The sequence below is a fragment of the Thalassophryne amazonica genome, chromosome 4 (genome assembly GCF_902500255.1).
Source record: "Thalassophryne amazonica chromosome 4, fThaAma1.1, whole genome shotgun sequence".
NCBI lineage: Eukaryota > Metazoa > Chordata > Actinopteri > Batrachoidiformes > Batrachoididae > Thalassophryne > Thalassophryne amazonica.
In genome coordinates this window covers 41090134-41107548 of record NC_047106.1, presented here as the reverse complement: position 1 = coordinate 41107548, position 17415 = coordinate 41090134, and the positions used below count along the sequence as shown (strand labels likewise).

Here is a 17415-nt window from a genome sequence, read left to right as displayed (position 1 = left end):
TTTTCAAAAACCATATGGATTCGAATCACGTGTGATTGCATCAGACAAGCCTGAACCTTCGTGCGCATGCGTGAGTTTTTTCACGCCTGTCGGTTGCGTCATTCGCCTGTGAGCAGGCTTTGTGTGAGCACTGGTCCACCCCTCTCGTCGTTTTTTTATTGTGAATAAATGTCTGAACGATTTGGAGCTTTGCTGCATCATTTTTTTTTCCAGAAACTGTGAGAGACCTCCAGGTGGACACCGTTCGGAAAATTAATATGGCTTTCAGGGACGATTTTATGCGGATTATACAGATTAAGGAGTGTTACTGCCGCTTTAAGGACGGCCCACAACTGCTGAGAGCGCACCGCGCTCCCAGCACCGATCGACATGCTCAAAAAACCAGATCATTTCCAACATCGTTGCTTTGTGCCATGCGGCTCCACCGCGACGCGCGGAACTCCTCCGCACGTCTGTCTCAATGTGCTGAAAAAGTGCTGATGTCCACGTCTTTTCACAATTCCTGTGCTAGTCAGACGACATACCGGATCAAGACAGCGTCCAGTTTAGAAATGAACGGCACATTCCACTGTTACAGGAGTTTTTGTCATGGAAAGAGGAGCGGCTCCACCGCGACGCGCAAAGCAACGCCGTGATGAAGCCTCACAGGACATGTTGGGGCATGTCCAGCTCATGCACAATCACAATCGGATAATCACACGACTGAAAAGCAACCGGAATCCATCTGATATCCACCTGAAAGCCGTCCTGTGAGACCAACACCGAGGTGGTTTTGTCCCGCGTAATGAACGGCTCCGTGGTGTGTCCCTCCGCTTTTCTTTCCATGAAAAAAACTCCTGTAACAGTGGAATGTGCTGAAAAAGTGCTGATGTCCACACCTTCTGCCTTTTTGTGAAAGTCAGACGAGGTCACAGATCAACAAAGCCTTCACGTTGGAAATGATCTGGTTGTTTCAGCGGGGTGTGAGCCTGTCGATCGGCGCTAGGAGCACGTCACGCTCTCAGCAGTTGTGGGCCATCCTTAAAGCGGCAGTAACACTCCTTAATCTGTATAATCCCCATAAAATCGTTCCTGAAAGCCATATTAATTTTCCGAACGGTGTCCACCTGGAGGTCTCTCACAGTTTCTGGAAAAAAATTGATGCAGCAAAGCTCCAAATCATTCAGACATTTATTCGCAATAAAAAAACGACGAGAGGGTGGACCAGTGCTCACACAAAGCCTGCTCACAGGCGAATGACGCAACCGACAGGCGTGAAAAAACTCACGCATGCGCACGAAGGTTCAAGCTTGTCTGATGCAATCACACGTGATTCAAATCCATATGGTTTTTGAAAAAATAAAAAGGTCTGATACTTTTCTAACAGACCTCGTATTTATCCACTGCCAGGGATTCTGCAGGACAGTGACCAGTCTTGTTGCCACGAGCTGCTGAGGGCCAACGCGATGTAATAGTACCTCGTATCGTCCGTGGTGATGTCCCACAGTGCAAATTGCACCTCGGTTTGGGCGAACCAGGCCGCAGCAGACGACTCCCAAAACTCTAGGAGTTTCAATGACACTGCATTTGCAGTCCTGGCTACGTTGGAATGCTCTTCAAACATGCTGAAAAGCAGATGACTGGGTCACCCGTGTAGAAATTGAGTCAGACAAAACGAAGAGAGACGATGTCTGCAGTCTAATGCACATGGTGTGTCCTTTATTCACACAAAATTAAAAAACTGAAAACTTTCCAGGCACACAAACTTATATAGGGTTCAGCCCAGCTTCATACCTTGCAGGGGGCTTGGCAGTGAAACACAAAGGGTCGCGCCGGCTGATTACATAAACAGCAGGTACAGACGGTTGTCAGCGCTTGACACAATGCAGTGAGTGATCAAAGTTTGCATATACATTATTGAAGCATTCTTGGAAACAATCAATAGTATATCACCCGGCAAGGCACCTGCCGGGAAAACAGATGTGCTTCTTGTGTTGTGTGGGCCGCCAGAAGAGGAGGTACTGCTGGCCCACCACCAGAGGGTGCCCTGCCTGAAGTGCGGGCTTCAGGCACGAGAGGGCGCTGCCGCCTACAGGAACAGCTGAGGTGACAGCTGTCACTCATCAACTATGACAGCTGTCACCGATCATCTGCATCTCACCCTGGATAAAAGCAGGATGACACCTCCACCACATCGCCGAGATATCGACTTCTGTGAGAGGTAACTTTCTCTGCCAGCATTAAGTGATTCCAAGAGCTATTGTGTTGCAGCTGTCAACCAGAGGACAGGCGTGGGTCGCGACTGTTTCGTCCTACTTCCCGTCAGATAAGTGGTTAAACAGACGCTGCACGAGTGTGTGTTAAAGGTGGAGGTGGAATTCCCACCGTTATTGTTACGGGGTGTACACACACCCACACTTGACTGTCTTTGTTCTCTGCCAGCAGTACCAGATCCGACACGCTGAGACGGTGGCCACCTGGGGACTTCGGGACTTGGCGGCTCCAGTATCCTTCGGGTTCGGTGGCGGTGGGAATCGTGTGGTTCCGGTTCATCTCCAGACGGGTGTCTCCTATCGTCGAGCCTGCCCACACGACACCTTCATTAATTGACTTGTATTTATTCTGTAATCTGCTGTGTGTGGTTGTGACATTCACACAGTAAAGTGTTCTAATTTAACTCCCTCTATTGTCCATTCATTTACGCCCCCTGTTGTGGGTCCGTGTCACTACACTTTCCCAACATCTTGGCTCATTAACATGCCAGGCGAGGAGTGTAGTGTAACCTTGAGTGGTGGACATTTACGTGCGAACAGGTTTAACATATGCAGGTTTGGCTCATCAACATGTGTAAGGCAGGAAACACAATGTAATTGTAAGTGGCTAACATTTACATGTGAACAGGTTTAACCTAGAGTGGGGCACTGACTTGGTGAATTACGTCCGAACAACACCTTGCATGTGCATGCGCTATATAGTAATCATTTATTAGTGGTGTTCAGTATCTGTATAAATTATTAAATAGTGCATAAACTAATAGCACAGATTCCTCTTCACTTTTAATATATAGATGATTTACCGCCGCCTGCTGGAATGGCATCCAGAATGTAATTATCAACATCCATTGTTCAGTGTTGTTAGCTAATATCCGTAGTTTGTCTCAAAATAGTAGTCCAATCAAAGTTCCGTTCATCGTTGACCCAAAATTAATAGCATAAATTAATAACATGGACACCCTTAAGGGCCCCTTCACACACAGTACGAATAAGTACAAATCAGGGCGAATCACAGCGGAACAGCTCGTATGAGCAAACCACGAAAACATTGAGCTGATGACTAGGTGTGAACGAACCCACTGCGACAGTGCAGCTGCAGCATGTGTGACCACATTGTGTAGCTGCTGTGAAAAAAAAAGAAAAATACATGCTACTCACGGGATTCAAACCTGCAATTTACAAAAGCTCTGATTGCCAGCCAGAAACTTTACCACTGCGCTACTATCGCTGGCCTGTAAATGCTGCGGAAAAATGCCTGAAATCAACAAGGACTTGGACGAGGTGCGCTGTGTGCGGCCGCTGCAGCCTGGTGCAAAAGCGAAAGATGTTTTATGTATTTCCACGTAAGGACAGCAGGCAGAGACACGCACCTCACGGAGGAATGTTGTAATTTAATTTCCTTCAAAACACGGTACATGTTCTCCAACTGGGATGTCCAGGAGCACAGATGACAACAGCAGCTGCTGTGAACAGACGCGCCTCCCTGTCCATATATATATATATATATATATATATATATATAGTATATATATAGTATATATATATTAATATATATATATATATATATATATATATATATATATATATATATATATATATCACTGTCTTCACTGTGAACTGTGGCTTGAATTCAGAGTTTGGGGGTCCTCTCACAAACTGTCTGCGGCCCTTGGACCCAAAAAGAACAATTTTACTCTCATCAGTCCACAAAATATTCCTCCATTTCTCTTTAGGCCAGTTGATGTGTTCTTTGGCAAATTGTAACCTCTTCTGTACGTCTTTTATTTAACAGAGGGACTTTACAGGGGATTCTTGCAAATAAATTACCTTCACACAGGCGTCTTCTAACTGTCACAGCACTTACAGGTAACTCCAGACTGTCTTTGATCATCCTGGAGCTGATCAATGGGCGAGCCTTTGCCATTCTGGTTATTCTTCTATCCATTTTGATGGTTGTTTTCCATTTTCTTCCACGCGTCTCTGTTTTTTTTGTCCACTTTAAAGCATTGGAGATCATTGTAGATGAACAGCCTATAATTTTTTGCACCTGCGTATATGTTTTCCCCTCTCCAATCAACTTTTTAATCAAACTACGCTGTTCTTCTGAACAATGTCTTGAACGTCCCATTTTCCTCAGGCTTTCAAGGAGAAAAGCATGTTCAACAGGGGCTGGCTTCATCCTTAAATAGGGGACACCTGATTCACACCTGTTTGTTACACAAAATTGATGAACTCACTGACTGAATGCCACACTATGTACTATTATTGTGAACACCCCCTTTTCTACTTTTTTTTTTACTAATAGCCCAATTTCATACCCTTAAGAGTGTGCATATCATGAATGCTTGGTCTTGTTGGATTTCTGAGAATCTACTGAATCTACTGGTACCTTGTTTCCCATGTAACAATAAGAAATATACTCAAAACCTGGATTAATCTTTTCAGTCACATAGCACTACTATTAGTCTGAACACTACTGTATTTTCACACAAGGTCAACACACCATTATCCAACAGATCTGATGAAGAATTTAAAACAATAATATAAAAGGGTGTTTCTGCAACAGAATATGAGTGATCCAAGAGTTTGTGTATTTATGAATGAATTTCGTGCCATTTTGGCCATGTGGCTCCTGTCTCTGGTCATGAACCAGCACATAGGTGCTTCAGTGTTGAAGACTCCAACAGGTTGAGAAGGCCAAGTCGAGGCCTACGCTTCACCTGGCTGCATCATAGAGATGTTTACTTTCAATCGATGGGAATGGTCTGGTTGTCTGCCTGGGTGGTTGCCATCCAGGACTCGAGGTGGTTTTGTGGTGTGGGGGATGCAGTCACATACATTAGGAAGGTGTTTTCGCTGTCTTTATTTCAGGATAGTGTAATCACTGGAAATGCATAAAAGCCAAACAAAAATTGGTTGATAATCACCTTTGTACTTTGTATTCATACTTTACTGAATATAAGACAATTTGACAAACAAAATGCACACACATTTAGTTAAGAACTAACGTGTTGCCTGTGGGAACCCACAGGCTCTGGGTTGACCCAAATTACATAAGCATACCAAATGGCAAATGTCAGCCGATTTTCTCAGTGATCGAAGTTACGCACATGCATGATGATGCTTTACTGCCCCCTGCTGGAATTTGCCATAATGAGGTTTCAGTTCTTGTGCAAATCTCGCAAAATCTCAGAGTTGGCAGGATAGCGAGGAATCAACAACATGGTGACGTTAACGCTGCAATTTAACTGCTGCACACGGACAATGGCATCAACATCGTAAGGTAAACTTTTTTCTATTATGCCTAAAACTCTTGTGAATATATTATCTAGGTTTTTAGACATTGTTATTGTGTTTGTATTATGTAAACACGGGAGAATCTCAAATGATTTCACCGTTATTTACAATGGGAATTGCCTTGAGCCACAATCTCATCCTATTCTTGTCTTTGTGGGGGAAAGTGAAGTTTGCTCTCTTTGTTCCAGAGTAAGATATATAAAATGTCTGAAATTCAGTTTCCGTTTATGAAGTTCCACACGGGTTGAAGGTAGCAGATATGGAATATTTGGAATATTTTTTTTAGCAAGTGTTCAGGGGTCTCATGCATGCAGTTTCGTATAAATATTATGAAAGGCATAAAATTTACTTTTTGGTAGTATAATGTTAATTTGCAATTGTCATCATGTGGTTTCTCCATGTTGTTTTGATTGCAGCACCTCTCTGGGAAGCAAGGGATAATGGGAGATGTCAATAGGGTGAATGTCGTGTGAATCTAGAATTTAATAACATCCATTGTTCCCTGTTCTCACTCAATATCCCCAGTTTCTTCAAAAATATTAGTCCTATCAATGTTCCGTTTTGGCGGCATTCATCCTTGACACAAAATACCTAAGCATATCAAACAGCAAATGTCAGCTCTCCCCAGTTTCTCCGTCATTGAAGGTAGGTACACGCACGCACGCATGCAGGCATACATGTACACAGACGCCACTTCGCTTTTAATATATAGATGATTTACCGCCCCCTGCTGGAATGGTGTGAGTCCAGAATGTAATTATCAATGTCCATTGTTCAGTGTTATTAGCTAATATTCGTAGTTTCTCCAAAAATAGTAGTCCAATCAACGTTCTGTTTTGGCATCACTCATAATATAAAATACATAAGCATACCACACAGCAAATGTCAGCTCTCCCAGTTTCTCCGTGATGGAAAGTAGACACACACACACACACACACACACACACACACGCATACACATACACAGAGGCCACTTGGCTATTAATAGATACATAATATGTAAAAATGGGTAATATAATCAGTTATTCAAGTAGACTGATGCAGGTCAACTGGACTTATTTAGTTGCTTGAAGACATTTCACTCTCCATCCCAGAAAGGCTTCATCAGTTCTTGTTGGAGCAGTCAGTGACTCAAATATTTAGCCTCTGTTGGGAAGTTACAGCGATGTGATGAAAGTCACTCAGAGCTGTTGGTCACTGGAGGTCATGCTTTTGTTCTTAGTTCCATCTGAGGAGAAGTGAGGGTGATCATTGGGTTTCTGTGGTATTGACGAAAGGATAGAATTATAGGTGAGAGAAAGGTGGTATCTCAGTCCCCCCCCACCTCTGTTTAGAGAAGGTTTCATCACTTTAAAAAATATGGCTTCCTTGACACCTCTTTCAAACCACCAATCTCCCCTTTCTTAGGGCCCCTTCACACATAGTGCGAAGTTTGGATGAAAACGGCGAAACAGCGTGAAACAGTTCAAAATTAGCATACAAAACATCGCGTCAACGGGCAGGCATGCACGAACCCAGTGCGAGAGTTTGCGCATGTGCCGGTGTCCGTCAACCAGGAACAGTGCCAGGTGCAGCACATGGTGCCGCTTATGTGGTATAAATAAAAAAAATTAAAACCAGCCGATACACATGGAACCACATTGTGTCGCTCATGTGGAATAAATAAAAAAATAAAAACCAGCCGGTACCTGTAAACCACATCGCGCCGCTTATGTGAAAAAAAAACAAAAAAACACCATCCGGGATGCAAACTCATGCCTTTCAAAACCTCTGATCCCCAGTCAGACTTTACCACTGAGCTACAGAGCTGTTCTTTGAAAGCTGCGAAAAGCTGCCTCATATCAGGAAGGACATGAAAGTATTACTAAAAACAATTAAAATCCCACACCATATAAAAACACCACATTTATCTAGCAACCAATACAAATATAATCTGTCTGTTCCTCTGGTGATGACCCATGGTTACAGACATACAGTCATGACCATGGGTCTGATCATGTCTACATTTACTGGTCAGCTGCATCCAGTCGGCCATGCGCATGTTCTGCCTGACACGCATGTCTTGTGGACGGCGCACCACAAAACAGACACCATGTCATGTGGAACAAAGCTCACATGGGTGACGAGACAGTCAGATCGCCCACTGTGTGTTCTGATCTGATGATCTGTTTCAACCTGGGGGGCTGTCAGTGTCCGCTCCGTGTGCGCGCTCGCTTGCTGCAGCTTGTCGCTACCACGGCAGTATATGTTTTTATTTATATCCACGTAAATACAGCAATCAGACACACGCACATCACAGTGGACAGTTGTTAGTCCATGTATGTCCAAACACAGTAGGTGTTGTGTAGCTGGAATGTCCAGAATGACAGATCACCACAGCTGCTTCTGTTGGAAGCCACACCTCCCGTGAGTGGAGCGCACACACCCACGTGTCAGTGTGTGTGTTTGCAAAGTCACACTCGAGGGGAACTTAGACAAATTTCACAGCAGTATGACAGCGATTGTCTGTAGTCTGTTGTTGTGCCAAGAGTGTGACTGGCCACACATTTTCTAAGTGCCAATCGAGCGGTGTTAGGTGTTTGTGCGCGTCATCTGGTAGTTGGCCGGCACCTGCCGCGAGAGGGTGTGATAAGGGTTCGCACAGTGTACACTTTGTGTTTCAGGCCCTTGTGTGCGCAAACAGGTGTACGAGGCGTTGGCGACAGGGACGACATTCCACGGTTTGCACACGATTCCTGCGTCATGAGAACTAAGTGTGCACTTCATCCAAACTTCGCACTATGTGTGAAGGGCCCTAAAATATGAACATTGTTATCGTCAGAGGTGTGTCCTTTTTCCTTTAGATGCAGGTAGACGGCTGAGTTCTGACGTCAGGAACTGGCCCGCCTGTGTTGAGCCGATCATTGCTGTGTGACTGTTTGGGTTCTCCAAAGTAGAGCTCATTGCTCATTGCTGCACTGAAACACATATACCAGGTTACATTTGTGTGTGTGTGTGTTGTTTGGACTTGTTGTCAGCTGACTATGTAATATGTGTACAATTATCACCAAAAATAAAAAAAAATCAAGTGACTTTTAATATGACACAAGGTCCACACCTCCACAAAACGTCATTGAAATGTGGTGATAACTATCTCAGATACATCCGGCTGACAGACAGATACCACTGATCACATGCACTTAGCCTGGAAAAAGAGTCTGTTGCTCTATAAAAAAGCCCTCCGTAAAGCTAGGACATCTTTCTACTCATCACTAATTGAAGAAAATAAGAACAACCCCAGGTTTCTTTTCAGCACAGGCTGACAAAGAGTCAGAGCTCTATTGAGCTGAGTATTCCATTAACTTTAACTAGTAATGACTTCATGACTTTCTTTGCTAACAAAATTTTAACTATTAGAGAAAAAATTACTCATAACCATCCCAAAGACGTATCGTTATCTTTGGCTGCTTTCAGTGATGCCGGTATTTGGTTAGACTCTTTCTCTTCGATTGTTCTGAGTTATTTTCATTAGTTACTTCATCCAAACCATCAACATGTTTATTAGACCCCATTCCTACCAGGCTGCTCAAGGCAGCCCTACCATTATTTAATGCTTCGATCTTAAATATGATCAATCTATCTTTGTTAGTTGGCTATGTACCACAGGCTTTTAAGGTGGCAGTAATTAAACCATTACTTAAAAAGCCATCACTTGACCCAGCTATCTTAGCTAATTATAGGCCAATCTCCAACCTTCCTTTTCTCTCAAAAATTCTTGAAAGGGTAGTTGTAAAACAGCTAACTGATCATCTGCAGAGGAATGGTCTATTTGAAGAGTTTCAGTCAGGTTTTAGAATTCATCATAGTACAGAAACAGCATTAGTGAAGGTTACAAATGATCTTCTTATGGCCTCGGACAGTGGACTCATCTCTGTGCTTGTTCTGTTAGACCTCAGTGCTGCTTTTGATACTGTTGACCATAAAATTTTATTAGAGATTAGAGCATGCCATAGGTATTAAAGGCACTGCGCTGCGGTGGTTTGAATCATATTTGTCTAATAGATTACAATTTGTTCATGTAAATGGGGAATCGTCTTCACAGACTAAAGTTAATTATGGAGTTCCACAAGGTTCTGTGCTAGGACCAATTTTATTCACTTTATACATGCTTCCCTTAGGCAGTATTATTAGACGGTATTGCTTAAATTTTCATTGTTACGCAGATGATACCCAGCTTTATCTATCCATGAAGCCAGAGGACACACACCAATTAGCTAAACTGCAGGATTGTCTTACAGACATAAAGACATGGATGACCTCTAATTTCCTGCTTTTAAACTCAGATAAAACTGAAGTTATTGTACTTGGCCCCACAAATCTTAGAAACATGGTGTCTAACCAGATCCTTACTCTGGATGGCATTACCCTGACCTCTAGTAATACTGTGAGAAATCTTGGAGTCATTTTTGATCAGGATATGTCATTCAAAGCGCATATTAAACAAATATGTAGGACTGCTTTTTTGCATTTACGCAATATCTCTAAAATCAGAAAGGTCTTGTCTCAGAGTGATGCTGAAAAACTAATTCATGCATTTATTTCCTCTAGGCTGGACTACTGTAATTCATTATTATCAGGTTGTCCTAAAAGTTCCCTAAAAAGCCTTCAGTTAATTCAAAATGCTGCAGCTAGAGTACTGACGGGGACTAGAAGGAGAGAGCATATCTCACCCATATTGGCCTCTCTTCATTGGCTTCCTGTTAATTCTAGAATAGAATTTAAAATTCTTCTTCTTACTTATAAGGTTTTGAATAATCATGTCCCATCTTATCTTAGGGACCTCGTAGTACCATATCACCCCAATAGAGCGCTTCGCTCTCAGACTGCAGGCTTACTTGTAGTTCCTAGGGTTTGTAAGAGTAGAATGGGAGGCAGAGCCTTCAGCTTTCAGGCTCCTCTCCTGTGGAACCAGCTCCCAATTCAGATCAGGGAGACAGACACCCTCTCTACTTTTAAGATTAGGCTTAAAACTTTCCTTTTTGCTAAAGCTTATAGTTAGGGCTGGATCAGGTGACCCTGAACCATCCCTTAGTTATGCTGCTATAGACGTAGACTGCTGGGGGGTTCCCATGATGCACTGTTTCTTTCTCTTTTTGCTCTGTATGCACCACTCTGCATTTAATCATTAGTGATCGATCTCTGCTCCCCTCCACAGCATGTCTTTTTCCTGGTTCTCTCCCTCAGCCCCAACCAGTCCCAGCAGAAGACTGCCCCTCCCTGAGCCTGGTTCTGCTGGAGGTTTCTTCCTGTTAAAAGGGAGTTTTTCCTTCCCACTGTAGCCAAGTGCTTGCTCACAGGGGGTCGTTTTGACCGTTGGGGTTTTACATAATTATTGTATGGCCTTGCCTTACAATATAAAGCGCCTTGGGGCAACTGTTTGTTGTGATTTGGCGCTATATAAAAAAAAAATTGATTGATTGATTGATGCACTCTGTGGTGGAGGTAGTGTTTCATAATGAAATGGAAAAAAAATGACTATAGGAACACATTTTAAAATTATATCAGCAAACATTAAAGGTTGAATGCACACTCATGCATATAAATGTTAAAAGGAAAATAAGAAAGTCATGAAAAAATGGCATAAAGTAGCAAACATGGCTTAAAATAGTCATGACGACTTGAAGGAAAACTTCAGACTAAAAGTTTTTAGCTGGCACTATATGCACCAGTTCTTGCTGCATTTCTTAGATCTCTTGGAGGAGACTGTTCCAGAGTTTGGGTCTAAAGCTGCAAAAAGCAGCTTAACTGTCAATCTTTGACGTTCTCCCCCAACCACCACCAAGCAGCAGAGATTGTGTGGATCTGACAACTTCCACGAACACTTCCTCTGAGCATATCAATGTCACAGTCAGAGTCATTAATAGACTTCTAGACAAGTTTGAAATCTGAGAATCCATCTTCCGACTAACTGCAGAATTTTCAGAGGAGGACAGATGTCAGTACTTTTATTATCCACTAAGTGCCCGAACAAAGTGTTGGTGTGGGACAGTAGAGAACACCATATGGATGAATATTTGCCACTATATATCCAAGGGCCTTGGGTCCAAACTATCAAAGCTGACATATGGTCAGGCCAACTGAGGGGAACAATTGCCATAGCAACAGTAATCTGATTTGCATATCAATTGTGGGATCACAGTGTAAAAATCATAATTTGCCTGATAAAGACTGTATTACTGTTAATTAAAGGCACCCGTGAGGCACCATATGACTTCACTATTTAGGTTATTAAGTCATCCAGTGCTGAATTTTACCCAAAAAACAAGGAGCCGTGAACTACCAGCACCCATCTTCTTCTTTATTATAATAATTAAGCGGCCTCTGTGTGCATGTGCGCATAAGGCTTCAATTACACAAAAACCTGGGTGAACTGACATTTCCCATTTGGTATGCGTATGCATTTTGGGTCAAGAATGAACTCTGCAAAAACAGAAAGTCGATGGGACCATTTTTTTTGTTTTTGAGAAATTACTGATTTTAGCTAACCAGTAAACAATGGATATTGTGATGTAATGCACCATGTGAGTTCAGGGTTTTTAGGTTTTAAATGTCGTTATTGTGGTTTATATGTTGTTAGTGCTATTGATTTGTGTTTTTGTAGTTCAGTTGGTTTAGTCAGTTTAGTTAAGTGTCATGTTGCCGTTACCATGAGCAAAAAGTCTATTACTTTTGATGTCTTCCACCATCATCTGTTTGTGCATGTCTAAAAATAGAAGCACCTGCTTGTAGCAAAACACAGAAAAAAGCTCTCTCTGCGTGTATGTGTGCATGTTACCATGAGTGACTTAAGTGTCATGTTGGTAACATGAGTGAAATGTGTATTGCTTTTAAGGTCTTCCACCACTGCCTCTGTTTGTCAAATGAAAAGAACTTGCTTACAGCAGACTGCAGAAAAGACAAGAAGCCGTGCCTGCGTGCGTGCAATTCTGAAGATGCACAAACTGTGGAGAGCTGACATTTGCTGTTTGGTATGCTTATGTATTTTGGGTTAAGGATGAACGGCGCCAAAACTGAACGTTGATAGGATTAATATTTTTAGAGAAACTACATATAATAGATAACAACAATGAACAACGGACATTGATATTTATATTCTGGACTTACACGCCAATCCAGCAGGGAGCAGTAAATCATCTGTATAATAAAAGTGTGTGTGTGTGTGTGTGTGTGTGTGTGCGTGCGTGATTTTATTTAGTACGTTCAATGTAAGTACATAATATAATTGTAAATAGGTTAAAAAGAGAAAACACTTATTTCCATTGTGGTCCATCTAAAAATCAAATGACAAAATACAAGTCATAATAAAATAATAATAATAACAATAATAATAATAATGATAATATAATAATACTGATGATAATTATAATAGTAGTGTGTATATGATAACAAGAACCTAAATAATAAATGCATTAAGACAGTAAATTAACATTAAAAATTATGCAAATAACAGGAAATACAAGAGTTGAGGTCTTCTTCAAAAAACTTGCAGTCTAAGGTTGCAAAACATTCTAGACTCACACGTCATTCCAACTCATTCTAGAAACTTTGCACAATTTATTGCCACTCTTGAAAAATGCCAGCTACCTATTTTATAAACGCTTCCCCACAGGCAAAACAGTAGTAGCTCCTTATTGTTCTAACGCTCGTAATGGCTGTATGTACTAGGTGTAATTGATCAATTAATTTTTATTATCTCTGCCAACAAAGTTAGAGGAGGTTATGCTTTTGCTGCTGTTTGTTTGGTTGTTTGTTTGTTTGTGAACAGCCTGGAGCCCACAATTTTTCATATATCATTATAATTTTTCCAGAGGATTCATATCCTAATAAGCAAGAACTGAGTCAATTTTCAAGGTCATGGGTCAAAGGTCAAAGTCAGGAAAAATCTTGGAAAAATCCCTATCTTTAACATTGATCAAATTTTCAAACAATTTATAAATCTGTCAAAAAAGATCAATTTTTTTCAAATTTGAGAGCATTATGTAGGTTGGTGTCCTTTATCGACTGACAAAGTTTATCTGGATCTGATCCAGATGACAGATTTTCTGGCCATTTAAATTTAACATTGAAACCCCCATTTAATGTATATTTTTTACATTATATCTTTATCAAATGTGCCCCAATCACTCTCATATTTGAAAGTGCAGACTGGCACTCAAAATCACCTGACAAAGTTTGATCTGGATCTCATCCGGATTGTGGATTTTGTGGAATTGTTGAATTTAATATTGAAAAGCCTATTTTGTACATTTTGCATTATATATCAATCAAAAGTGCCTCAGTTGCTCTCATTTGTGACAATGAAGTGCAAACTGACACCATCAATGAATAAACTAAGTTTGATCCACATCTGATCTGTATTGCGTATTTTGCAGATATTTGATTTTAACATTGAAAAGCACTTTTGATCTATATTTTGTATTACTACTTAGCTTATGAAAAGCCACTTCTAACAGGACTTTGACCCTAATTTTTTTTTTCCAAGGTAAAAATTTTTGGAATTGGAAATTAGTGTTGTTGGAGGTTTCCGCTCTATGAGTGCGATGCTCTAGTTTTATTCTTTGGTTGTGGGAGGAGCTGACAGCAAAAGTGCTGCAGTTGTAGAGTGGGCCCCAAACTGATCCATGTGGCACTCCATGTGCACTGTTTGCACTGGCTGATGACGTTTTGGACTGAGACAGAAAAAGTTGTGACCTGATAAAGCTAGCTAAAATGTGTGCCTGTGAGACCTGTCCTCAGTGAATCTATCCATGATAGTGTTCTGTCTGCAAATAAAATGATAAACAACTGGGATGTAGCAGATGAAGTATATTGTCCAAGGGCACAGCGAGATAGCCTGAAGGACATGCCTGTAATCAAACCAAGCAAATGAAAATGGAACAGCACTAAAAAGAAGGTTTACAGCCGAGACACTGACATGTCCCTGGCTGTATGCGCTGTGGGGTTATGATCAACTTGTAATAATCTTATAGTATAAAGCAATTTCAAACTTTGGTTAAGAAAACAAAAACAAAAAAAAAAAAACAGCTAGAGACAAATTTCAAGCCAAGTTGCATTATGACTCATTTCACACAATGTTTAAATACACCTTGCAGTGTATTTATTTTCAGAAAACTGTTTGATTTTAATTAGGTTATGGTTATTGGTTCTATTTGGTATTTCCTTACAACGTCATTCAGTTAATTGTTGAACAAGTCATACGTAGTAGGAGGAACTTTTATTTAAGATACAAAATATTTAGTTGGTGTAAAACAATCCCTAAAACACTTTTGTGATTCAAGCTTGGTGGCAAATATATTAATATTGTACATATGGAAAAACTTCGTAGTATTCATAGCATTTGCTGTTTTGCTAAAGCTTCCAGTTTATCTTTGGGTGACATGGAACCATATTTGATTCCTCCTCCGTTATCTCTTGATACTGTTATGAATCATCTCCCACCCCCTTTTCCCAAAGTAAATAAATAAATATAATAAAGTATTTCCTTCACTTAAATGGAAAATTATAGGACAAGACAATGAAATTATCCTCCACTGCACCATGCCTCTCCTCCTTTCTCTCTCCACCTCAAAATAAGGCACTTACTCGCTTCAAAATGGATTTTCCAAATTGCTGTAAAAGGTCCAGTGAGACATCTTTCAGCAAAATGAAAAGCTGAAAAGATGATTCAGAAATGTCAAGAACACAACAAAAATGATGGGAAACTGAAAATGAAAACATATTCCAAAAGAAAATAATTTATTTTTAAAGTAGAGACAATTTGTAGATAGAGTTGTACAATATGAGCACAAACACTCATTACAGCTTAACTACTGAGCTGGCTGGGCAAGAATGAAAATCAAACCTGCGAAGTCACGTAGCCTGTCCCTAAGGAAAGGGGTCAGGAGTGACCACACCATCTTTGTTGCAGGTGGTGAGGAGATCCCGTTGCTGGCTAGCCAACCCGTCCGTAGCCTTGGGCGGACCTATACGGCAGACCTCTCCGACAAGCAGATGGGGGATGCAGTGAGGAAGCAGCTTGCTGATGGCTTGGCAAGGATCAGCGAGAGCCAGCTCCCTGGCAAGTACAAAGTATGGATCTACCAACTCATGCTGTATCCAAGGGTGATGTGGCCGCTGAAAATGTGTGAAGTCCCCTCGTCAGTGGCAGATAAGATGGACAGATTAGCAAACCTGTACATCAAGAAGTGGCTGGGACTGCCGAGATGCCTTTCGGACGTGGGGCTATTCGGGAGGAACACGCTGCAACTGCCTTTTCAATCTATCAGCCAGGGATACAGGCAGGAAAAGGCCCGACTGGTGCTGGAGATAAGGGATTCCACTGACCAGCTAGTGAGAGCAACTGGCTCTCAAGTGCGAACAGGGTGGAAGTGGAAAGCCCAGGAGGAGGTTGACATGGCCGTCAGCAGGTTGAAACACCGGGAGGTCATTGGACAAGTCCAGGAGGGTCGAGCAGGGTTGGGCAGAGACGAGGCCCCCATCTTTTGGTCCAAGGCCTCCAAGGAACAAAGAAGAGCCATGGTGGTGGCAGAGGTGGCAAGGACGGAGCAAGACTGGCTACGTGTCAAAGCGGTGGCTCAAAGCTGTCAAGGAGGCTGGATGACTTGGGAAGGCGTCACAGAAAGGCCCATGTCATGGGCTGACCTGTGGAAGATCCCCCAGGCCAGACTCAGCTTCCTTATCAGGGCCACCTACGACACCCTGCCTTGTCCCCGAAACCTCCACTTATGGTTTGGTACGGAAGAAAGCTGCCCCCTGTGCAACACCATCAATGCAGGCCTCCAGCATATCCTCTCAGGCTGTAAGACCGCACTATCTCAAGGCCGCTACAGGTGGCGGCATGACCTGGTGTTGAAAAAGCTGGCAGAGGTGGCAGAGGCATGCAGACAACGGGCCAACAGCAAACCTCCTGTCCCAGCGAGACCTTCTATCCCTTTTGTAAGAGCTGGGGAGAGCCCCAAACTCACCCACCAGAGAGTAACATCAAGATTCCTCTCACCCGGTGGTGAGTGGACTATGAGGGTTGATCTGGGGAGGCAGCTCCAGTTTCCCAGGGAGATAGTGGAAACATCGCTCCGGCCAGACTTGATCTTGTGGTCAGTCCCACACAAGACCATTCTGCTGGTAGAACTAACTGTCTCATGGGAACAGAGGATGGAGGCTGCTAATGAACGTAAGCGATCCAAGTACGCTGACCTGGCGGCGGAGTGTCAGGAGGCTGGCTGGAAAGCCATTACCTCCCCTGTTGAGGTGGGGTGTAGGGGCTTCGTGGGCTCCTCAACAGTTCGTCTGTTGCGAGACATTGGCTGCACAGGGGCAGGGAGCCGCAAAGCCATCAAGGCGCTAGCAGAGGAGGTGGAGAAGGGCAGCTTCTGGCTATGGCTAAGGAGGAGAGATAGGGGGTGGGGGCAGAACACCTAGGGCATCAGCAGGGGGTGGCAGGTGAAGACACCTGCCATCGCTCCGCCACCAAGAGATGTACTGGGGTTAAAGGAGCGAAACATCGGTGACTGGTGGTCCCCAGCTGATGACCCGTTCCTGCCCATAGGTGTATGGGGGAGCACACTTGTATAGAGTGCACTGGTGGAGGTGCGTCAGGCAGCAATGCCCAGCAGGTATTCCAACAGCCTGTATCTTCAAAAGGTACTGACATCATCATCTGGTCTGAGGTTAACCTGTGGATGGTGGCTGATCACACACAACCCTGTTCACATTCGAGTGTGAACAGTCTGCATCGCGTGGCACAACTGCACTTGGGGTGTGTCTAACTCGTTTTAGTGTTGACATGAAATGTGAACACAATCTAGGGTGCAAATGGGTTGTACTTAGT

General features: G+C 42.7%; 1 long non-coding RNA gene across 1 annotated transcript; it reads left to right on the top strand.

The window, feature by feature from the left end:
* Window positions 1–732: 732 nt before the first annotated feature.
* On the top strand, window positions 733–17223 carry LOC117508097. Its single transcript, XR_004559983.1, has 3 exons — window positions 733–744; window positions 13051–13055; window positions 16950–17223. It is a non-coding gene; the product is annotated as an uncharacterized LOC117508097 (long non-coding RNA).
* The last annotated feature ends 192 nt before the right edge of the window (window positions 17224–17415 follow it).